Source organism: Physella acuta, unplaced genomic scaffold (genome assembly GCF_028476545.2).
Source record: "Physella acuta isolate Inbredline_101_S28 unplaced genomic scaffold, ASM2847654v3 ptg000264l, whole genome shotgun sequence".
In the NCBI taxonomy this organism is placed as follows: domain Eukaryota; kingdom Metazoa; phylum Mollusca; class Gastropoda; family Physidae; genus Physella; species Physella acuta.
The window spans coordinates 1,808,146-1,834,746 of record NW_026731783.1 but is presented as its reverse complement, the minus strand read 5'-3'; the positions used below and the strand labels follow the sequence as shown (position 1 = coordinate 1,834,746).

Genomic DNA, 26,601 nt, shown 5'->3' with positions numbered 1-26,601 from the left:
ATTAAAAGCGTGGGCCGCTTGTTGAAATTGTTATTATTATAGCGACCCACGTGATCTAGACAGACAGACAGACAGATGAAGCGAGTGTAATTAAAGCTTGTAAAACCAGTGTTAGTTATATAAATTGTGTCTGTGTTAGGGCCCTTATTGTATGCAACTTGCATTGGCCAATCATGTATCTGTCGCCCATCCACCCATCAATCGCGCCTAATAAATTACGCTGTTTATGATTTGAGTAAATTTTAAAAACCATATAACCTTTGAAACATACCCTGCGCCTCCTGCTGATGTATCTATCACCCATCCACCCATCACCCCGCACCTACCACTAATGTATCTATCACCCATCCACCCATCACCCCACACCTACCACTCATGTATCTATCACCCATCCACCCATCACCCCACACCTACCACTCATCTTTCTATCACCCATCCACCCATCACCCCGCACCTACCACTCATCTTTCTATCACCCATCCACCCATCACCCCACCCCTACCACTCATGTATCTATCACCCATCCACCCATCACCCCGCACCTACCACTCATCTTTCTATCACCCATCCACCCATCACCCCACCCCTACCACTTATGTATCTATCACCCATCCAACCATCCCGCACCTACCACCCATATACCATCTGATGTCAGTACAGTCCTGATGAGATTACACTGATGTAACATTATGAACGGAAATCTTGTTTAATAAGAGACGTATACAATCTATGGGTCTTTAGTTTTACTTGCAAATACTCTAGCAAGACATGCGCACTAGCCAATCGTGAATGTTGTTATAAGACTAATATATTCTGACAGACTGAAGTTAAATTTAGGCCTACACATAGCGTGTCGTCGGCGTTATAGAAAGCCGAATACATATGTTGTAGTTGATGCGAACATAGTTTCATGGGGGAATATTTATACCAGTGTCCGATAATAGAATCTTCTTTAAAAACGTTGCATGTAACCCTAACCCCAACCCTAGTCCCACCATACGAATAACCCTAATATCCATGTCAGCGTGTGATTGGATAATTATGTCACGTGGTTCGCCCAATCTGTCAAAACGATTTCACGGTCAGTGTAAGCAAAGAAAGTGCTTATGTCGGTAAATGAAATAAACGTGCATTCGCCGCTCAAAATTAATTTTGTTTTTGCTGCTATTTAATGATATACTTACTTTTGAGAAAAGCTGAAAGCTGACTTACTAATTGTAAATCTATATTATTTATCCCAGTTACATAGCGAATAAAAACTTTAGTAAGGTCTATATATCCACCATATATACTCACATTATTGTTTGTGATGTGTTACTAAAAATAGATCTAATAACTGCACTAGACTATAAGAATAAACAGACAGGAGTAACACATGAAACACATAAGACAGAAACACATCTAGTACAAAACAAATCCAACACGGGTCTAATCCCATACGTTTAAAGCGATTAAGGAAGTTTCGAATCCGCTAAATTCACACAATTCTGTACAGGCTGTAAATTCCACAGCTCTACCATACGTTGTGGTGCGAGAATGTTTATATTTACTGTTTGTATATGTGTATGGGCATTTACTTTCTTTTGTGATGGCTGACAGTTTATTATGAAATAAAGCAACACTGACACTGTTCCAAGTTCAATAATATAATGTTTTTATTTTAATTTTATTATAATTTCTAACTCTACTGATATATACTTATACATTACTAATTCCTAAAATCTATTTTATTCTTATTTGCTTAAATCCGATACATTGTCCTTTTTTGAAAATACTCTAAAATGTATTAACTGTATACTCAATCAGGCTAGATTTGTGTAATGTTTATAATGCAGTAAAAATGAATGTGTCAAGATAACTACCGTCTTATTCCTAGATAAATTAAACAAGAGTTATCATTTATTTTTATTTTTAAATTCCAAAAAAGTGCCGATCATTGCAAGAAAAAAGAATCAAAATAAATTATTACGAAAGGGGAAAGGCTTAGCTTTATGTTTATACGTGTCTTAAAATAATCGATGACTAAACAATCACAAAAACAGTGCGAAGGTTTATGCTTGTATAAAAAACAAGCGATTAGTTTGGTTGAATTGATATGATAGTAGATACATTTTTAAAATATTGAATAATTTAGTTCTTATGACAAAAAATCACTCTCATGAAGGTCTCTTGTAACGGTCATTACAAGTATTTTGACCAATATGTCTTTTTGGGAGTATCATACATAACCTGTTGTCTACACTCGACACATAACCTGTTGTCGACACTCGACACATAACCTGTTGTCTACACTCGACACATAACCTGTTGTCTACACTCGACACATAACCTGTTGTCTACACTCTACACATAACCTGTTGTCTACACTCGACACATAACCTGTTGTTTACACTCGACACATAACCTGTTGTCTACACTCGACACATAACCTGTTGTCTACACTCAACACATAACCTGTTGTCTACACTCGACACATAACATGTTGACTACACTCAACACATAACCTGTTGTCTACACTCGACACATAACCTGTTGTCTACACTCGACACATAACCTGTTGTCTACACTCGACACATAACCTGTTGTCTATACTCGACACATAACATGTTGTCTACACTCGACACATAACCTGTTGTCTACACTCGACACATAACCTGTTGTCTACACTCGACACATAACCTGTTGTCTACACTCGACACATAACCTGTTGCCTACACTCGACACATAACCTGTTGTCTACACTCGACACATAACCTGTTCAGACATAAGTCATCATTATACACCCTTGGGGGGGGGGAGTAACATGTTGATGTGAGGGGTCATATTTCAGTGTACTGTGTCAAATGTAATTTTTAGTATCATTGTGTGAGTTCACATTTTAGTGTGATGGGAAATATATTAATAGAGGGCCCGCATTTTAGACATAATGTGTTGAAATGTGTTGATTTTCTGCGTTTGACAATTTTTTATCACAAACTACTACATTGTTTACTTCTGACTATTGCTTTAAACATGCATTAATACAACTGGATATATGAATCAATGTGCTATCTCCAAATTGCACCCTGCCCCTGCGAAATTGAAACGTTTTTTTTTTCCAGTAACCTCCCCAGGAGTATTCTCAACAACTCCCCAAAGATTCATGGCGATCGAATGAACGTTGTAGGAATGCATAAACAACAAAAACAGTCTGACAAAATATATTACGAGGATTTCGTCAATGTTTTGTCGATCCTATGTTCTTATACCCTTGAACTTGTTTTCTAAAACATAGTTATTTAAATGTAAACAATGTCTGAGATTAGATCATATTTATCGGGACACAGGTTTACCTACACTACCATTCTCCGTATATCAACGTTAATCAGTCACAGCCTAACTGTCGGCGGCATAGAGGGGCGCTCTCATGAGACCCTGGGGGGAAGGGGGCGCCGCGTACAGAACATGGCTCTGTTTTCTTGTCAATATTGAAGGATTATCCTTAAAACTAACGTTTGCGTCCTAAAACTCACAGGAAAGCGTCGGGCGCAAAATCGTACCCTGGCAGACAAGCCTGATTATATTTAATGAACTACTCTAAATTCTCATCTTATGCATAGTCTAAGAACGTCTAAGACCCCCCCCCTCAAAAGAAATGACGTCATTGATACTCTAAGATTATTTCATTGGCACTTGCTGGTAATTTGTTTTGCATTAACTCAACATCTGATTGTGTCACAGATTATGTTACATCACATTACCATCTGGTCTTGGCCTACTTATCTAATTATAATTTACAATGTTGAAATATGAAAAATTGTTAGAATTTTTTCATGCTCCTACTATTTTGGTAAAAGTGTTTTAATATTTAAATATGTCTGTATAAACTCATATGTTAAGCTTACAATACGATTACCGATTATGTTATGGTTATTTATAGTTTGAACGAGGTCTAGCCAATGCGGCTATGTATAAATATATCACTGGCGTAATACCATTCATAGATACTATAAATCTATGACGTTTGATGTATAACCATAGACTTTACCACAACAACTTTGGTTTAATTATCTCTTAATTTACTTCTGACATGATCAGTGTTCTCTTTTTAAGTTCAGCAAAAAAAAAAAAAAAAAAAAAAAAAAAAAAAAAAAAAAGTTGCAGCTTAACCTGAGCTAATTTTCTTCTCCATGGACTCGATAGAACACTGTTTTTGTTGTGTCGTACGACATGTGCCGGAATACGACACACTCCTTCTTTAGCGTTGTAGTGTGTTTTACAGTAAAACAGAAACAAACAAAAAATTAACGTTATAATTATCACACAATGTTTTATCTGGAAATTAAAAGTTTTATTCTGTATTGATGAGAGTTCTCAAACAGTTTAGATACTGTCTAGAACTAAATGTCTTTTTTCATAACTTAAAATACATATTATTATTGCCATTTCTTAGTTTATAGAAAAGGTGAAGGGAGGCATTTCAGTCAAACTAACAGAGCTATTTGTTATAAAAACTTTAATAACATATTCTTCAAAAATAGGCATTTTACTAACAAAAAATAAATATGTAAAATTAACACATTTTAGAAAATTTTAAATAATTAAGCAAGAAAACTAACTTTTGTATAAAAAGATTGTAGGTTACATAATTTTAAAAAACTTCGACTTGAATGCATGTCGTCTTTAAACAATTCGGATCCAACCCGTTCTCACAATGCTAGCAAATGATTGAATATTCGTTTGTGAATAATTTTTAATTTTCATACAATAAAATTGAGTAAACTCTCATTGATCAATCAGAAACAATATAATAACAGTACAACGAACTGACCTGTCACGTGGGACGGTCAGCTGACCAAGAGATGGTCAATCTGATCTGAAAGATAAACGATGCTTTTAATTATAAAGTAAAACAATGAGATATAAAAAATGTAAATGTCCATATAAGACAATATTTGATACACTTAAATGGTCAAATAATAAGATATAACCATCGTGTGATATACTGGTAAGTAAACCGTCTAGTAGAGGTTCATTAGTAAATGTTGATGTTACATCTGTTACATCGTCTAGTAGAGGTTCATTTAGTAAATGTTGATGTTACATCTGTTACATCGTCTAGTAGAGGTTCATTTAGTAAATGTTGATGTTACATCTGTTACATCGTCTAGTAGAGGTTCATTTAGTAAATGTTGATGTTACATCTGTTACATCGTCTAGTAGAGGTTCATTTAGTAAATGTTGATGTTACATCTGTTACATCGTCTAGTAGAGGTTCATTTAGTAAATGTTGATGTTACATCTGTTACATCGTCTAGTAGAGGTTCATTTAGTAAATGTTGATGTTACATCTGTTACATCGTCTAGTAGAGGTTCATTTAGTAAATGTTGATGTTACATCTGTTACATCGTCTAGTAGAGGTTCATTTAGTAAATGTTGATGTTACATCTGTTACATCGTCTAGTAGAGGTTCATTTAGTAAATGTTGATGTTACATCTGTTACATCGTCTAGTAGAGGTTCATTTAGTAAATGTTGATGTTACATCTGTTACATCGTCTAGTAGAGGTTCATTTAGTAAATGTTGATGTTACATCTGTTACATCGTCTAGTAGAGGTTCATTTAGTAAATGTTGATGTTACATCTGTTACATCGTCTAGTAGAGGTTCATTTAGTAAATGTTGATGTTACATCTGTTACATCGTCTAGTAGAGGTTCATTTAGTAAATGTTGATGTTACATCTGTTACATCGTCTAGTAGAGGTTCATTTAGTAAATGTTGATGTTACATCTGTTACATCGTCTAGTAGAGGTTCATTTAGTAAATGTTGATGTTACATCTGTTACATCGTCTAGTAGAGGTTCATTTAGTAAATGTTGATGTTACATCTGTTACATCGTCTAGTAGAGGTTCATTTAGTAAATGTTGATGTTACATCTGTTACATCGTCTAGTAGAGGTTCATTTAGTAAATGTTGATGTTACATCTGTTACATCGTCACCATCAAGTCGGTCAACTTGCTGTTTGATTTTTTTTTTATAATTTGACAACGAAATATGACAAATACTAATTTACATAACCGTTAAAGATGCTGTTAAAATCTTTAAAAACTCCAATCTACTTCTGAGTTATAGAAATCTGAAAGAAGATTTTACAATATTGTAGTTGATGGTACGATAGTTGTATGTAACAAGGACAATTTTTGTTATAACATCAGATGTAAGTATATACACTATGTTGTAATATAAGCTGTTGAAATATATTGTATCAGTCACTCACAATTTATATTTTTCCAATTAAAAATACATTATAAACGAAACAAACACATTTTGTGTTTTTTTTTTCTTTTTTTTTTTTTTTTTTTTTTTTTTTTTTTTTTTTTTATAACAAGTAACTTGGAAATTGTGAGCTACCTACATGTTTTTTTATTAAAAGTTGAATGTTGATATAAACAATAAAAACAGTGACTTTATAATAATCATGTTTTAAACACAAATGAACATTTCGGTTTAATTAATTTATATTATTCAGTTTTGAAGTTTTATTTGAATGCATTCAAAGTTGCCATGTAAAAGAACTGTTTCTATTTTATGAGAAGATATTTAAATGAATGAAATTGATAGCTCTACTTTGCGAATGCGTGTTCTACACAATCAGTAACGCGTATATTTGAAACAGTGTTGTGTTTTTAGAGTTGTGTCCCTTTTAGCGGTCACAGAAACAAGTGAACCCTACTTCACTTGCCCCATAGACCGTCAGGTTTGAAAGGAAACTTTACCTCCCCTTTAAGTCAGACTTCTATTGTCAAACATGCACATTCCACAGTTAGGATAGACTATGTTCTCTAAGGTGACCCGTCAAAAGAGCGCACGACAAAAGAGCGCCGACATAAGAGCGCAGACAAAAGAGCGCCGACATAAGAGCGCCGACAAAAGAGCGCAGACAAAAGAGCGCCGACATAAGAGCGCAGTCAATTAAAAAAAACACATGTTGTACGCTAAACGAATAGGACATGGTTAACACCTGTTTTAATTAAACAATCGGCGAGAGAACAACGTCTTAATTTATATATTATGGTTAATATGTTATGAATGCTGTTTGACAATATTTCTAACCCAAGTAACATGGAGAAGATCGAATCACACAAAATGAAGGTCATTATATTGGTCGAAGACTACAGATATAGACAGGACAGAGCAAATGCTGATGGAACTTATTTTTATTTTGTTACATTTCATTTCAGTTTATATTCTCACTTTAGGCCTAACATTTAAAATCTTTGTATGTGTTATTAGATTGAGTTTTGAATAATTGGACTTCACGTTGATTGTACCAGTTTTTTAGTTAAAGAAACTGAACAATTAGTTTTTTAATGAAACAATAAAGAGTTAACATCAAACGATGCCTTCTGATCTGAATTAATTTTCTTGTTTTTATTTATTAAATATGGTTTTTCGATTTTTAGTTTGCGCTCTTATGTCGGCGCTCTTTTGTCTGCGCTCTTATGTCGGCGCTCTTTTGTCGTGCGCTCTTTTGACGGGGTGCCGTTCTCTAACAAGATGATGCATAATACACAAATATCCGAACGACAAACTTGAATACATTGAACATACATTTTCAAATCTGAGTAGAGAGATAAGTATATTCCCGTATATTTTACTGTTCAAACGTTAATAATGTACCTCATGTTACGATAAAGTGTATATTTTATTCTGTCAGAGATAAGTACATAAACTCCTCTCCTACATAATCTCATCTCCTATATAAACCATGTTCTATATTAACTCCTCTCCTACATAATCTCATCTCCTACATAAACTCCTCTCATAAATAAACTCCCTCCTACATAAACTCCCTCCTACATAAACGCCTCTCCTATATAAACCCTCTCTTATTTTAACCTTCTCCTCTCCTACATAATCATTTCTTCTACATGCACCCCTCTCCAACACCAGCCCTTCCTTACATAAAGTTCTCACCTACATAAACCCTCTCCTACATAACCCCTCTCCAACATTAAACCTCTCCTACAAAAGCCCATCTCCTAAATTAAACCCTCTCCTTCATAAACTCTCTCCTACATTAAACCTATCCTACATAAGCCCATCTCCTACATTAAACTTCTCCTACATAACCCCTCTCCTACATTAAACCTCTCCTACATAAGCCCATCTCCTACATTAAACAGCTCATATATACACCCTCTCTTACATACATCTATTGGTCTTCGTCAGTGTTTCTTCCAGACTTTTTTCTCCGGGGGGGCACTTGAAATTTTCGGGGGGGGCGGTAAACTTTCTTCGGGGGGGGGCGGACACTGTTAAAAGTATATATTTTCTATATAAATTATATAAATTTCATTTCGTTCGGGGGGGCGGTAAAAAATTTTCGGGGGGGCTTCGCCCCCCCCCCCCCGAAGAGATGCCTGAAAGAAACTCTGGTCTTCGTGTAAGGCTCTGAGTTATATATGGCTAAACGATTGTTGATTAAATACTTTCTTATAGTATTACTTAACCTATTGATTTATTATTAGTCAGCATACAATGTTACCTTTTGTGCCTAAGACACATGTAATAGATGCAGTAGAGTCCCTCTGTTTTTATAACTTCGGCCAACAAGGGGATAGTGTGATCAACATTATGCTCAGCCACCTTTCTTTCTCTAACTTAAGTCAGGTACCCATTATATACGGGTGGACTCAAGAACATCATAAGCCACAATACCTAACCTAATATCAACAGAAAGTGATATTTTAACGCCAAGGGTAGACAAAGGTTCATAAAATAGTCAAAGTAAAGACTATCTGTATCAGATCTGTGCAGCCTAAGTACCTAAGGGCCGCCTGAGAGTACTGAGCATAGTTGCTCATTAGTTTATGATAGTTGCTTTTTAGTTCATAGAAGCGTCCATGTACTGTGGTCACTCCATCTATCTATATACTACTAAAACTCAACTTTGTTTACATGTTTGAATATTTATTTGTTTGTTTGTTTGCCTGATCGACTATTGCTCATGGTTACACTCATCGTGGAAAGCTGTAAAATAGTATGTAGGTAGAGAAAAAAATTTGTTTTAAGACAGACTGTTAATCACAAATTTATTTAAAGACGTTAATTAATTTATTGATTTATTCATAGTTAAATTAACCGTATTTTTTTAAAAATGTTAATACTTTGAATAAACTTTGTGGGGATAGTGACGTCCCTTGATGTGTTTACATTTTTGGTACAATAAAAATGGCGGACCCCATCATAGACTTTGTGGCCCATTCAAAAGTTTAACGCGTTACAAAGCTAATTTTCTGCCGGCTATAACTTAAACAATACGTCCGTTTGCTGTATTTATTACGTTCCAACACTTATATCAATTTTCAACTGTCTTTTTCATTTAGTTTTACGATAAATTTCTCTAGATCTAAAGATCAGCTGTCGAGAATCTAGCCTAGGGCCTAGATTCTAGATCTAGGTCACTAGAGTTGACTAGAGTCATAGATCTAGACTTAATGTAAATTCTACATCTAGAATCTATTTCGGGCCTTAATTATTTTATATAAATCTTTGTTTAGCTTCAATGATCATCTAATTCGAGAATACATGGGATTTTTTTTGTTATCTAGGTTTTATATCTAGATATAGTAGGATTACTCACTAACTTGGAGGCGTGGTCGGCTGCTAACAACAATATGGCGTACGGACCGGACGAATGACTTCCTACCATTTTTAGGCCATGTTTACCACGAGCAAAATGGCGGGTGTTCACATTATTTAAACATGGTATAGGTGGCCAGGGCTAGATATGCCAGAAAAGCATTTTAAAATTTGCTTTGGAGAATGAAGGCTAAATTAGCCAGTGTCATAAACATTAATAGAACTTTTTTTTTTTTTTACGTTTTCAATTATTTTTTCTTAAGCCCTATATGTGAATGATAAGGTTGACTATCAGGACCTCGCGGGGCACAGGGCAGGTGAAGTAGGGTTCATCTGTTTCTTTGTCCTAAGCAAATGAAGGGATAGTGTGGTCAGAGACATGCTTGGCTGGAATCGTTTTTGTTGTCTGAGACTTGGCGGGACACTGGGCAGGTGAAGTAGAGTTGAGTAGGTCACCTTTGACGTCAATATATGAAGGGATAGTCCGAAATCGGTGTTTTCGGTGTTTTTAAAAGATAAAAAACATATTTTTGAATGTGGGTTCTGTTTTTTGTGACGATAAGTGACACTGCAGTAGCGTAGCGAGGAGGGGGGGGGGCGGGGGGAGGTGGAGGGGCGGTGGGGGGGTGGGGGCGGGGGGAGGTGGAGGGGGGGTGGGGGGGGGGGACATATGTTGGGGCGCCAAAATGGTTTGGAAAAATAAATTGAAAGGTTGAGGGGGGTTCAAATGGAAAGTTTGAGTGGGGGGGGGGGGGGGGGTGCACATCAAAAGTTTGAAGGGGGTGGGGGGGGGGTTGAAAATCGAAATCTTGGGGGGGGGGGGGGGGGGGTTCAAATCGAAAAGTTTGTCCCCGGGCGCCGGGAAGGGTCGCTATGCCTCTGAGTGACAGACGTGATGTTTTTTGATGGATGACCCCCGAAACCCACAGTTATCCAACGGATGACGGGTATTCTAGTATCATTTAAAATCTTCTCTCACTCTTCCATTAGGGCCTTTATGTGATTACAATGTCTGGTTTGTTTCTATGTAGTGCGTTTTATTATTGTTAGGAAGATATTTAGAGATATGATAGAATGCACACTTTATACTTTTTTGATACAACACTTTTATTTTTAAAATTTATCTTTTTTACACCTACATATCTGATAGGGTTAGCAAAACGAGTATGTTATGGTTACTTATAGTTTGTACGAGGCCTAGACACAACGAGTATGCATAAACATATAACTGATACTGTAGGATTGCTCTAATACTTGAGGAATAACTAGAGATTTTACCACTAAATTTTTGAATCATATCATTGTTCATACCATTGTTCAGTCTCGATTACATTGTGTAATGATTGATTTTTCCATCTTACGCAATTCAAAAAGGAAAAAAAAAAATGCTTCTTTAGGTGGTCATCCATAAAAAACCAAACGATTCTTTTCCAATTTTTTACCCCCCCCCCCCCCAGGCCCCCGCTCGCCACTCCCCTTAGCCATATATAGTCACAAAAAGCCAGACCCCCCCCCCCCCCCAAAAAAAAATGACGTCACACCTCAACCTACACTCCCCACCCCTCAAAATGACAGTTGAATGTTCCTTAAAACAGTGATATTCTTTCATTTCTTGTCTCAACTCTGTCAACATTTAGTGTTTTAATTAATGTTTATTTATTAAAACGGTTTTTTAAACGCGAAATAAAGGCTAAAATTCGTTTTATAGCATTGCTGTTTATAATGCAAAACAACCCCATCCCCCTCATCACACACGAATCTCGTTTGCCCAAACGTCATTTTCCGGAAGGCCGTTTTACCAAAACATGTTTGCGACAATCTCCTTCATAAGCGTTGCGGTGTTTCTCAGTTAAAAAAAAAATAATAATAATTAATAACGCAATTTAAACGTTATACAAATATTTTACAGTTATACAATTACAATTAATATTTTATACTGTATTAGTTAGAGTTCTAAATCAGTAAAGATACTGTCTGGAACAAAATGTGCGTGTTTTTTTTTTGTTTTTTTTTTAATTTAAATGCATATCTGCCAAAGACCTTTGCCATTTTTTATATGGTAAAAATTACAAGGGAGACAAGGCAAAGCAAATTACTGAGCTGTCGGTTTTAGTAAATTTTAGAATGATATATTAAAATAAAATTGTCAAAATATGAATTATGAGAGAAAACTATTTATATGTTTCAGAAAATATTAAAAATTAGTAGTCAAGTTGATATGCATTAAGAATCTTTCGGGTTATAAAATTAAAATAAAAACAGTAACTTTAATGTATACCTTTTTCAAAGACAAGTAATTTATTCACCTTGATCCATGATCGTTTGTGCCTTCCTATTGTCCGAAAACAATTATAGTGTTTATTTGCGATTAGCACTAGAGCTCTGGGAAGATTTTAAATATATGGTACGGGAATACTTTATCAAAATAGCAAGGCAAATAAACACAGATAGGAAAATTATGGAAGAACTACTAGACAGACAACTAGATACGTTAATCAGTCATAATGCATCGCAGGGCAAAATTGAAAAAGTAGAATCAGAATTAAACAAAATACAAACACATAGACACAAGGGAGCGCTAATACGTAGTAGAATAGACATGATAGGCAACGAAGACCCCTCCCATTACTACACAAATTTGGAAAAAATACACTGCAACAGTAAACAGATATGTAGCATAACAGATGACGACGGGACTATAACAAATGACCTGGAAAGTATAAAACGTCAGTTTACTTTATACTATCAAAACCTCTTCAATAAGGAAGATACAGACTATGAAATACAAGAACATTATCTTAAGTACACAACAAGGCTAGACAACAATGACTGTACCAAAATCAACGCGCCAATTACTAAAGAGGAAATATCCAAGACTATAGACGGACTAAAACTAAATAAAGCTCCAGGACCAGACGGACTAACCAATGAATTTTATAAAACCTTCAAAAATGACTTAATACTCCTTTTACACGCTACATTTCAGGACCTACATGAAAGAGAGGATTGTGCTACAGATTTTAACAGGGCATATATAACACTCATTCCCAAAAATGATACGGACAGGACAAAAATTATAAATTACAGACATATATCTTTACTTAACAGTGATTATAAAATATTGACAAAAACTTTAGTTAAGAAACTCGAACCTTTCATATCTAAATTAATACACCCCGATCAGCAGTATAGCATTCCAGGTAGAAACATACACAACCACACGCACAATCAGAGACATCACCATCTTAAATGAATGAAAGCAGGCTACAAGTAAGAAAGAAATATTACTATTGTAAATCTGTATCAGTCCTCACAAGCCGATGATGAAAACTGTAATACTGGAAAAAAAGAAAGTAAACATTAATTAAAAAAAAATAATTAAGCCCAAAAACCAAAAACCAAAAAAAAAAAAAAAAAAAAAAAATTAACAATAATAGATAATAACCCCTCTAGGGCAGGGGTCGGCAACCTCTTGCGACGGAAGAGCCAAAAGCTACAATTTACAAAATTCCCAGTTTTTAAAGAGCCACTATTGAATAGTTATACAATTCGTCAGATAAATACAATACGAAAGTACTTTTGATAAGATGTGGAATTCATAATTACTAAGTTATATAATGTTTATCTTTCAGATCAGACTGACCATCTCTTAGCGCTTGGTCAGCTGACCATCACACGTGACAGGTCAATGGGGGTTATTGTTTTATAACTAGTGTTTAATAAATGTACTAACGTTAAAATGTATTTCATAATCGACCACTATATACCATGCACAATAAAATAAATCAGAATTAATCACTTGTCTTTCCGTAATAGATTTTATAATGTTAATTACTTTTCGTGCTTTATTATTTTGATATTTTCAAAAACACAAAAGTAACTTTTACAATGTATTTGTAATTCAGAGGCGTAGCGACTCTTCCCGGCGACAAACTTTTCGATTTGCATCCCCCCTCAACCTATCAATTTATTTTTCCAACCCATTTTGGCGCCCCCTAAGGTCGGCGCCCGGGGACATATGTCCTCCCCCCTCCCCCCCCCCCTCGCTACGCTACTGTTGTAATTCGCTCTTTTTTTAATTTATAATTTTTTAAATTTAATAAAATAAATAGCTCTGTTTGTTTAAATGACTTATCTCCTTTCACATTTTTTTTTCGAAATAAGAAATGGCAATAATAATATATATTTAAAGCTTAAAAAATAGACATTAGAAGATTAGAACACATTGGTTCACTATCCGATTTCAAAGGTAAGCCATGATGTGACTGAGTAATTAGGAATGCCACAATTATCTCATGAACAGTTTATACGTAAACTATGCACTGCATACACCCAGTGGCGTAGCTAGGATTTTTGGGCCCTTATGCAAAAATTATAAGTGGGCCCCTCCATCCATATAAGTATTATATCAAAATCGTAGATCCTTATGACAGGTTATGTGTATCTCTCACTGTGGCTTGTTATAGTATAGTAGTCTACTAATGTCATAAACTTTAAAAGAAATGGGCGTAACCACATGTAAGGAATATCGAAACAGTTTATTGTTGCTTTGACATTTTACATTAACCATTTTATTTTGCCTTTTTTTCAACGTAATAAAATGTTGACTCCATACATAAAATGAAGGTAGTACAGATTAAACCGTAATTATCGCGTGTGTTAAAAATAAAATTAATGTTAAGTTTTCTTAGTTTTGTTTATATATATCACATATTTGATATGTGTATATTGGTCATGTCATTATATAAAAGTATTTATTAATGGCGCTACAAGGTACACCATACGTGCTATTGAATTATGTAACCATCTCCTTTTTTAGTGACAACTAGTTGTTATTGTGAGTTCTTCCTTCTTTAAAGACAGACGATAAACTGATGGTTCATTTCACAACTTTATTTAGAGTAGTTAAATCCACAATGAATACAGTTAATTTCACAACTTTACTTAGAGTAGTTAAATACACAATAAATACAGTTTATTTTACAACTTTATTTAGAGTAGTTAAATCCACAATGAATACAGTTCATTTCAGTAATCAAACATCCACAGCTTGATACAGTACTCATACTTAAAGTGTATGAATACAAAAGATAAAAATCATAGGAATAATACTGGATACATTTGAAGTTCTAACAGTCAAAACACACAGCTTCCCCCTGCATTCATCTAGGTGGCCTCTCGAACATCTCATTTACCCCGATTATATAGCAGTACATTCACCCCTTCAGTCAGTGAGTGATCTCCAAAAAGGCAAACAAAATACAGTGATTGATCACTCACGCATTCACTCCCGATGGTCAGGTATCACACACATTGTACCCCAAATACATTTCATTGAATACAGTCTGTTACGAATTAGTTAATCATAAGCATTTGTTTTAAGTGGTCTAACAAGTTTTTGTGGAGGTTATCATCAGATGTGCGGGGTGGTGTTGGTTGATGACACGTGACACGTGTGGACTGGGTGAGGACTGAGCGGGGGGGGGGGGGGTTAAAAATGTTAATTGTTTGCGATCGCCATTCCTGATTGGATTACCTCTTAGTAGATTTAATACAATTTATCGAGAAGCGTCTTATAATTTGCAAATAGCGTATTAAGTTTTAAATGTATCTCTCGTGTCATGAATTGCTAGTACTTAACATTATGCCACTTGTAATGTATTACGTGCCTGTCGTGTGTTATTCATGTGTAATGTGTATGTGACAAACAATGTTATTTGATTTGGACATTGATTTATTTAAACATTATATTAATCACACCTAATTTAAATCCACTGTATTTTAATATTAATATTTTTAATAGTTTAAATAACATATTAACTCGTAATTTGCTATTCTATGGGCTAAAAATCGAACCAGGCTTATCAATGTATTTTGTGGATTTGGCTTTAGTAGTATGAACTAATAACTGTTTCTAAAATGAATTTGGAAATAAAATAAAGTAATATAAATAACAGTGGTGTTATATAGTGTAAACTGAGACCATTTTTATCGTTTTCTAAATTGTCAATCATATTAATTTTTGCAACTTTAAAATCATCTAAAAATCAGCTACAATGTAAACGCCGTGATTACATTGTCGAACATCACTTAGTTGTTAATAAAGTAAAATGTATGTCCATTAAAACATTTTTTTAAAAATCACATTCCGTTTTGTTTTATAGTTTGGTAAGGGCAATAACTTTTAAAGAAGTCTCTTAGTCAAAATCGGTTAAACAATTTACTACACTTATAGGCAGAAACAACTAAATTCGTTACTGTTTTAAAATGATTATGCTTAAAGCTATAATTTTATAGAAAAAAAGTGTATTTATGTTTGCAGAACTTTTCTAAATCATGACCTTTACAATAATCATCCGTAGGAAAGTGTCCAGTTTTTCTAGACTTTGATGTGGCTGGATTTGGGTTGAGTGATATGGACAAATAATTATTATTCAATAACATTTGGGAATAAAAAATAGGCTAAAATTTAAAAAAAAATCGCTACCGTTTTTTTTATTATACAAAGTATGTTTAAAAACAATAAAACGTAAAAAAAACTCGAAGTTCTTTAAAATAAATATAATGTTTCTTCGTATTTTAACAAAAGTAGCCTACTATTTTACACTAAATTTGTAGTGACGATACATCTTTAAATAAATATCCGAGTCTTCAATGTCTTGTTCATGTAGATAAAGTGATAGTTTTAAAACTAAAACAAATTAGATGACCTGATTACTAATTTCAAAGTAACAAATATGCATGGTCTAACACTACCCACATTTCAACTCTCCTACATGCTTTACTGACCAACTCTAACACTACCAACATCTCAACTGTCCTACACGCTCTACTGACCAACTCTAACACTACCCACATTTCAACTGTCCTACATACTATACTGACAAACTCTAACACTACCAACATCTCAACTGTACAACATGCTCTACTGACAAACTGTGACTGAACTAAAACGTATGACCGCTGCACCCTCTACTGACCAACTCTACAGCTGGCCGCTACACACTATATTGACCAACTCTACAACTGACCGCTACACCCTCTACTGACCAACTCTACAACTGACCGCTAAACCCTCTACTGACTAACTTTACAACTGACCGATACACCCTCTACTGACCAACTCTACAACTGACCACTACACCATCTACTGACCAACTCTACAACTGACCGCTACACCCTCTACTGACCAACTCTACAACTGACCGCTACACCCTCTACTGACCAACTCTACAACTGACCGCTACACCCTCTACTGACCAACTCTACAACTGACCGCTACACCCTCAACTGACCAACTCTACAACTGACCACTACACCCTCTACTGACCAACTCTACAACTTACCACTACGCCATCGATATCCAACTGCTAACAGTACCACACGCTTCAGTGGTCATCTGGGGTCGGCGTGGTCGAGTCGGTAAAGCTCATGGTTGCTAAACCGAAAAGTCTCGAGTTCGAACCCTCGTGAAGATGAGGCTCGTTAGCTGGGGACAGCCACTCTTCTATGAGAGACAACTCCAAAATTAAACAACTGCTTCCTTGTAGTTTGTTCTTGGTTGGACAAAGGCTATTGAAGCAAATAAAAAAAAAAGCAGGCTGTAATCGGAGTCAATGGCGCATAACCAGTTGACACGTGGAGGCGTGGTCGAGTCGGCAAAAAGCTCATGGTTCATAAATTCGAACAAAGTCTCGAGTTCAAACCCACTGGCAGATAAATATCGATCCCCTTCAACACTAATAATTAAAAACGAAGAAGAAGAAGAAGACCCTTGCCAGACATATGCTGGGCCCGTTAGAGACATGTAGAACATACCTACTGGACACATGTTGCAATAATTCGTGTCACTCCAATGTATACATTTTAAAGTCCCGGCGTAATTAGGTATGGTTATACTGTATATAGACCTATGACATATCATATATAGTGCTATATTTTATTAGTTGTCCTTTTTATATATTGCAAATGTGGTTACATCGTATTATATGACCATTTAATTTTAAATGTATAAAATATTGTCTTATATGGACATTTACATTTTTAATATCTCACTGTTTTATTTTGTAAGTAAAAGCATAGTTTACCTTTCAAATTAGACTGACGAACTCTTGGTCAGTTCGTTGTACTGTTATTATATTGTTTCTGTCTGATCAATGAGAGTTTTATACATTTTATTATATGAAAGTTAAAAATTATTCACAATTAGATAAGATATTCCAGGCAACAATACTTAAACGGGTTGGATCTTAATTCTTTAAAAACGATATACATTCAAGTCACGGTTTTTAGTTGTAAAACCTAATGCGTTTATATATAAAATTTAGCATTCTTGCTTAATTTTTTAAATATTTTCTAAAACGTGTTAATTTTACATATGTATTTTATCAGCAATATGCATATTTCTTAAGCATAAGTTTTTAAAGGTTTTATAATATATAGCTCTGTTAGTTTGATTGATTGGTCTCCCTTTACCTTTCAATGTAATAAGAAATTGCTATAGTAATATGCATTTTAAGTTTTAAAAAAAAGACATTTAGTTCTAGACACTATCTAAACTGTTTGAAACTTTAATCAACACAGAATAAAACTTTTAATTTCCAGATGAAACAGTTTGTGATATTTATAACCTTAGAAGTGTTAATTTTTTGTTTGTTTTTGTTTTACTGTGAAACACACTACAACGCTAAAGAAGGAGTTTGTCGTATTCGGGCACATGTTCTACGACACAACGAACACGGGATTCGATCAAGTCCATTGAGAAGAAAATTAGCTCAGGTTATGCTGCAAACTTTTTGTTTTTTTGCTTAACTGAAAAAGGGAACAATGATCACGACAGAAGTAGATTAAGAGACAATTAAACCAAAGTTGTTGTGGTAAAGTCTATAGTTATACATCAAACGTCACATATTTACAGTATCTGTGATTGTTATAACGCCAGTGATATATTTATACATAGCCGTATTGGCTAGACCTCTCTCAAACTATAAATAACCATAACATAATCGTATTGTTAACTTTAACATTAAAACGCTTTTTATCAAAATAATAAAAGAATAATTATAGGCTAACTATGTTTCGTATTTCAGCAATAGACTTTATAATTGGATAAGTAGGTCAAGAGAAGATGGTAATGTGATGTAACATTATCTGTGACACAATCAGATGTTGAATTAACACAAAACAAATTATCAGCAAGTTGACAGACCTGATGGTGATGATGTAACTAATGTGATGATTCCACATGATGTTTGGCTATCATTTAAATGTAAAAATTCCACATACACCATCAACGGATACTACGTCAAATATAAGTTCTGCTTTTAAAGTACGTTTAAGTTTTGTTGCAAGAAAACATAATGACATCATGTGATAACGGGAACGGCAATACATTTAACCGAATGTTTTGCTGGTCTTTAAAATATATAAAGCAACATCACCGTTTTTAACAATTTAACATTTTTTTTTCTAATTGAAACGTATACAACTAAAATGGCATGTAGGTTTAAACAAAATAATCAACACGATTGTTAACTCGATAGTCTGCATTTTGTTAGTAAATAAAGTGCGATCATTTAAAAAAAAGTTCTCTATGGGTGTCAATGTTCGATTGCCTCTCTTTTATTCCTTATATTTAAAAAAATGGGAAACAATGTGTGATCTACTTCTATATGTACATCGTATACAACGCACATAGTAATTTTCAGCTTGAAATAAAAAGCTACATATATAATAAAACCAGATGACAACCCAAGTGTGTCAGATATTCTAAAATTACAATTTAACGTACGATCACTGTTACCGTTTCTTCATGAACTTATGATTTCTATTTTTTTTTATTTTTAGCCTGAACAAAGTCGACCATAGACTGTTGTCCCAACTTCCTTGACAAAACCTTTAGTTTATTAGTATTTTTTTTTAAAAATAACTATTGAATAGTGTCGTCTAAAGTACCATAGCAGTTATCCTTTATCAACACTAGCATCATCTGAGCTGAGGTTGTAGTATATGAACATTTGAACACATTAATTTTACCTGGGTTTGTTTTGTATGATCAGAACTCCGTGACCCTAACATAACTATGTAGTGTGTGGTCAGCACGTTTTATCTATACAACTCAAGCAAATGTAAGCGTTTATAAAATGTTACACATTTTTAAAGAAAATACTTTTTAACAATTTTAACAGGATGTTTAAAAAGTAACATGGGCAGAGTAAAATGATACGCCTTAAATCGTCGTCTATAGTGTGAATCATTTCAATCTTTTGCAGCTGTAAAATCACATAAAACACAGGATGTAAACGCCGTTGTTTCATCGCTGAATCATTTAGTTGTTAATAATGTAAAATGTATATCAATTAAAGCAAGTGTTGTTATCACTTCCCATATTGTTATACGCACTATATTAAGGGAAGTAACTGGCAAGGAATTCCCTTAGTCAAAACAAAACAAAAATGCAACACTGATAGGCAAAAATAACTAAATACGCTACAGTATCTAGATGTCATATGTTTGAAAAACTGCGTCTTTAGAAAACAAATCGTGTGTATTTTTGCTTGACTTTTAAATACATATAATTTTGCACCGTATTATACAATTCGTAGCGGTATTATTCATTTACATACATTTTGTATTTAGCGTAATTCTTTGGGAGTTGCAGAGCTACTTTATCAAATTCTTTTGCGTATTAAGTGATATTTTATTAACTAAATGTCTCTATCTGTACCTAAAAAGGCATTGCTTACAGGCGGTTTTAAAATACAAGTTAACAATTGGTTTTGGATAATCATTGATAACGATCAAAGTATTTACTTTATAAAAAGTTTAAAATGGAACATGAAGATGTGACACCACAGTCGCCTATCACTAATCCAATAGACCTAAACGATGATAGTAATGATACGATCATAAAACCAAGTAAAAACCAGCTGAAAAAACAACGAAAACGAGAAAAGTGGCTTGCAATTAAAAAAGAAAAAAGACATGAGGCAAAGCAGAAAAGAAAACGTCGTCTAGCAGAGTTGAGAGAAAAGGGAGAAGACATAGGACCAAATAGAAAAAGATTGAAGTCAAATACAATGAAAAATTCATCATGTAAAATTCGGGTTGTGATTGACCTTTCTTTTGATGATCATATGACAGAAAAGGATGTGAATTCCTTGACGTGTCAACTACAACACAGTTATTCTGCCAATCGAAGAGCTCAAAATCCATTGCAGTTATATGTGTGTGGATTAAGTGGAAAAACTAAAGAACGCATGGACAGCATAGGAGACTATAAAGGATGGGATGTCCACAAAGAAATCCAGCATTATGAAAAAGTTTTTCCCAAATCTAGTCTGGTTTACTTGTCAAGTGAGTCACCTAATGTTTTGACATCACTATCTGATGACAAAGTCTACATCATTGGTGGCTTGGTAGATCACAACAAACTCAAGGGTTTATGTCTTAAGATTGCTGAAGAGAAAGGCATAGCACATGCACAGCTTCCCATTTCTGACTATCTTAATATGAAGACCCGCAAAGTTCTTGCTATAAACCATGTTTTTTTTCTATCTTATTGCGGTACACAGAGAGTAATGACTGGAAGGAAGCTTTTCTTGCTGAAATGCCTCAAAGAAAACAAGCGTATCTAAAGGACGGAAGTTCACCAGAGCAGGAATGCCATGCATCTTCATCTACTGAAGAGAAACCTGCCGACATAATACAAGAAGACCCAATTGAAAATAAAGGGAATGAAGAAATATCTGGTCATTCAAGGGATGTAACAGACATTGAAAAAAAGGAGGTGGATTCTTGTGAATGTTTAAAAGACAATAGTATTGATATTAACTCTAAAACAGAAGAGCTTGAAATGGGAGAGAATACAACTAGATGATCTGAGTAATGGCAATAGATGTTAGTATTTGTAAATAATGTGTTTCATTTGTTCATTTTAATCTATGAAGTAATTTTAAACTATCAATATTCATTTTTTAACTTGAATCTAATTAGCTATGAATCAAAACACAAACACTTGAAATATGTTATCCAAACTTTTGTTTTTAAATAACAAACAACAAGCTTGATACAGAGTTTTTATTTTTATTCACTGTTTTAATAAAATTGATGATAAAGCAAAGAAAAACATATATAAAGGTCAAGTTTTAATACTGGCATTTGTTGATAAACTTAGTTGATATACATTTTTTTAACACAGAAGGATATCACAGATACTGGTAACTCTCTAATTAAAAAAAAAACACATGTATATTATTTTTTTATTTGAAAAAAATACATTTTTGAGACAGTTAAAAAAAAATATTAACTAAATGTTGTTTCACTTAAACACCACACTACAGCAGAGCTTACGATAGCTCAGAAAGGCTAGACAGAATATTCACTCATGAAAGTATAACGGTAATCAAAGTAAAACATCTTACACAGACACATATACCAACCACAAAATAATTATTGCTCAGTTACTAATCAATTCCACTCACAGTAAAAATATCACACATTGATATATTAGATGTTCTAAAGTCAAAATATCACACATGTTACTATTAGACGTTATAAAGTCAAAGTATCGAGTATTAGACGTTCTAAAATCAATACACTCATAAAAATATTATACTGTAAAAAACAACTTGAAACAATATGAAATCACTAAGAACTGGTGGAGTAGAGCATATACAGACATCTACTTGGGCTCTCACTAAGGACTGGTGGAGTAGAGCGTATACAGACAGCTACTTGGGCTCTCACTAAGGACTGGTGGAGTAGAGCATATACATACATCTACTTGGGCTCTCACTAAGGACTGGTGGAGTAGAGCATATACATACATCTACTTGGGCTCTCACTAAGAACTGGTGGAGTAGAGCGTATACAGAGAGCTACTTGGGCTCTCACTAAGGACTGGTGGAGTAGAGCGTAAACAGACAGCTACTTAGGCACAGCCCCACAACTGTGATGTGGCCAGCAACTTGCACATTTTTTTTTCGAATATTTTCAATAATAAGTGTTATTTTATTCAGAAGACATTTGTTTATATGCGTCAGTGTGCATTAATTTGAGTGACATATTTCTTTAGTTATTAGTTTCTAAATTGGGTTGGCGGTGTTTTATAGTTATAAATTTTATTTTATTATCATAACAAAGCTAGCTAAAATACTTTATTTTATTATGTGCAAAACACGTGTATGCTTTTGTATGAATAAATATTTTTTTTATACTCAAATACATTTATTTTAAATCTATTTACCTAATCGTACTCAAATACCATAATATTGAAAAAGAATAGTTAGTGGCTCTTTAAAAACTGGGACATTTTGTTAATTTTTACTTCTGGCTCTTCCGTCTCAAAAGGTTGCCAACCCCTATACAAATAGAAACAGGTAAGTACATTTTAATGTGATGCTAAATAAAAGTCACCATGATGTTGCTCATAATCCAGCATAAGAATGAGAGAAGCATCAACATATTGGGGATTTGGGTCTATGGGGGGGGGGGGTTATGACTCCCCCCCCCAAACCCCCCCCCCTGCCCACGCCACTGCGCAATGGACTCTCTAGCGACCCAAAAGACTTACATGTAACATCCTAAACTAAGGACGCCAAAGGTTGTGTGTTGTGGTACCACCCATATTCGTTTTCCTAACCCCAATTAGCAGATTTTATGTGAACAAAATGCATGTCGGTTTAGAGTAGCATTACTTTTCTACACGGCAATTAAAATACTGTTCAGCTGAAGCAAAATGTCGACACCAAACAGTTATGACGTAAGGGTGTGTACATGTTGATGTTAGCTCTGTAACATTGGCCCCACACAGATGGTCAACTTGATGTCCAGACTTTGGCACCATCCCGATGGTCAGCTTGATTTCCAGACATTGGCAAAATCCATATGGTCAGCTTGATGTCTATACATTGAGAACATAAATGTTGGTCCTGCTGCAATTAATGGCGCTACAAGGTTAACCATACTTGTTATTGAATTATTTAATTAGGATTATTATTTTTTTGGATTGGTCTATTAGATTTTTTGGAACCAAATCATGCTCCGCTTACTAAAAGATGTCCACAGCAATTATTCTATCTCAGTGGTTCTTAAACTAGGGTCGATCGAAACCCATGGGTTTTATGAGTTATTCTATCTCAGTGGTTCTTAAACTAGGGTCGATCGAAACCCATGGGTTTTATGAGTCCGTCTAAAGGGCTCGGCTGCTGTCTAGACACACACCAATCTCATATGTTTCACATTAAGATTGTTCTTAGTTGGTACGATATTAAAATTAAGAAGGTTTCGATGATTGCGCACATGACATTAGTGGGGGTCGGTACCTTTACAAATGTTAAGAACCACGATGTATGTGTGTTAATCTACTAGAGATTTTTGTGCACGGTTTCAATATATTATATTAACTGAATCGATAGTAATACCATTTTATTTTTAATAAACATCAAATTACTGTAACTGCATTGTAACCAAAAAAAATAAAAAAAATACACACATTTAAATATAGCATGTCACAGTTTATAGATACTGTATTGTATTTTGTGTGGAAATAAAATAACCTATTTACAATTGTTAGTAGCCAACATGATAAAAACAAATATATGCAGTGGCTTATACGGTTTACTTAGCATTGTGAAGGCCTGTAATATTGCTCCAGTTTACAAACACACCAACACAATGACAAAATCAAATAATATTTATTTTTATAAAATATAGGCACACATCAAATGATACCTAACTGTAATCTCCAACAGTTTTCTGACATCATGATGTGTCCTACACAGGGGCGTAGCGAGGGGGGGGGGCGGGGGTGCGGACCGCATCGGATGACACCATTTAGGGGGGTGACACCAAGGCAAAAATAGCAAAATATATAGAGAAAAACTCGAGGGGGGGGGTGCAAATCGAAAACTTGGGGGGGGGGGGGGGGGGGGGTGGAAATCGAAAATTAGAAAGTTTGTCCCTTGAAAGGGTCTCTTTGCCTCTGGGGGGTGACACCATTAAGTGCCGCACCGGGTGACACCCGACCTCGCTACGCCACTGGTCCTACACGTTCAATAGACTAACCGACACAAATGTGCTAACCTTGACCAATGGTCAGCTGATTGTTCCACGGGACCAGTCATTACGTTTTAATGTTATCATGTTGTATTTGTTTTTGTCCATTGGGGCTTATTGTCTGAGAATTGGTTACAATTATTTATATCCGGAGAATGACATAAGTGCACTGTTTCGTTCCGGGTTAGTTTCAACTCAAGAGACGATTCGTGTTGACCTCAATACTTTTATTCGGTCTCAATTCTTTACACAAAACTGAACAGCCCTCGTCCTAACCGCTACCAACTAACCGCTGCCTGACCCCCCCCCCCCCCCCCCACAATCACTCACTCGCCCTTTTATACCCGCATTCGACCTTGGGATTACAATACATAAACATACCGGGGCTACTACACAGTAGGGTGAACTCAACTCAAACACGCACTCCCCGCTAAGTTTGAGACTATTCTACCCTATTCTAACCTGACCTCAAACTGACCCGTAACATATACGAACGTCCATTCAGACGAATTAACCCCTTGTCCTAGAAAAGTGTATACATTAATGTTACTGTTTTCTAAATGTACATTATAAGCAATTTGTAATGTTTATTAGTTATTAGCTATAAAAATTATTTCTTTTAATTTTGTCTGAAACTGAAATTGTGTTAGGTACGTTTTTTTTTCAAAACTAACACTTTTATTTTTAATTGTATTGTATTTTAATTTATTAAAACTGATAGCTCTGTATTTTTCTCTGCGTTGTTTCACTTGGGTTTTTTTTTTTTTTTTTTTTTTTTTTTTTTTTTTTTTTTTTTTTTTTTTTTTTTTTTCAAAATAAGAAACGGCAAAAGTGTATATTAATTGTGTACAACTACATTTTTTTCAGGCAGTAGGCCGATATTTGCTGATTTAGAACTCTAACCAATACATTACTGTTCAGCATTTTGTAACATAGAGAAACATTTTAATTGTTTAAATGTCCTACACAAATATGTACGATATTTTTTCTAAAAAACTTAATGTCTGATTCAAACTTTATGTAGAAACAGTTGCGTATTTAGTTGCCAATTAGTATTGTAATTTATTTTTGTTTTAACTAAGGGAATACCTTTTAAGCTACTTCCCTTAATCTAATTCAAATAACAAAATGGGAAGTGACAAAAACAATTGTTTTAATATATATACGTTTTACATTATTAACAACTAAATGATTAAACGATGTAATTACTGCGTTTACATCCTAACTGTGTTTTAGGTGGTTTTACAGCTGCAAAAGATTTATATGATTCACACTATAGACGACAATTTAAGGTGTATCATTTTACTCTACATACACCTATGTTACTTTTTTAAAAAAATATGCTATTTCAAAATGTATTTCAGCAAGAGTTATTATTCCATACCACTTAACCCAAAGCCACACAATACATGTATAAGCCATGTTCTATTTTTGTAACTTTTTGGCCCATTCCCTCTGTCCATAGAAAAGTAAATTAGTAATTAATACATTCTTTAAAATAATTATAATTATTTGTATAATGTTTAAATAAACAATAGCCCAAATCAAATATAGACAACATGTATTCCACACACGTCATAGTTATGTTTGAAACACGGAGTTCTGAACACACAAAACAAACGTTGGTAACATTTCTGTGTTCAGATTTTTATAAGGAACAACCTTAGCTCAGACGAATCCGCTGACAAAGAGGCTGATAATTGTTGCATTGGGCCCAAAAATCCTAGCTACGCCACTGTGTATCGTCTTTGGCCTGTTAGAGTATTGTAGTCTAGTGGCAGATTATGTGTCTCCCACTTTGGTCTATTAGAGTATGGTAGTCTAGTGACAGATTATGTGTCTCTCTCACTTTGGTCTGTTAGAGTATGGTAGTCTAGTGAAAGGTTATGTGTCTCTCTCACTTTGGTCTATTAGAG

General features: G+C 34.5%; 1 pseudogene; it reads left to right on the top strand.

Moving 5' to 3' along the window:
- The first annotated feature begins 20,425 nt into the window (after positions 1 to 20,425).
- On the top strand, positions 20,426 to 21,535 carry LOC131939032 (tRNA methyltransferase 10 homolog A-like; annotated as a pseudogene).
- The last annotated feature ends 5,066 nt before the right edge of the window (positions 21,536 to 26,601 follow it).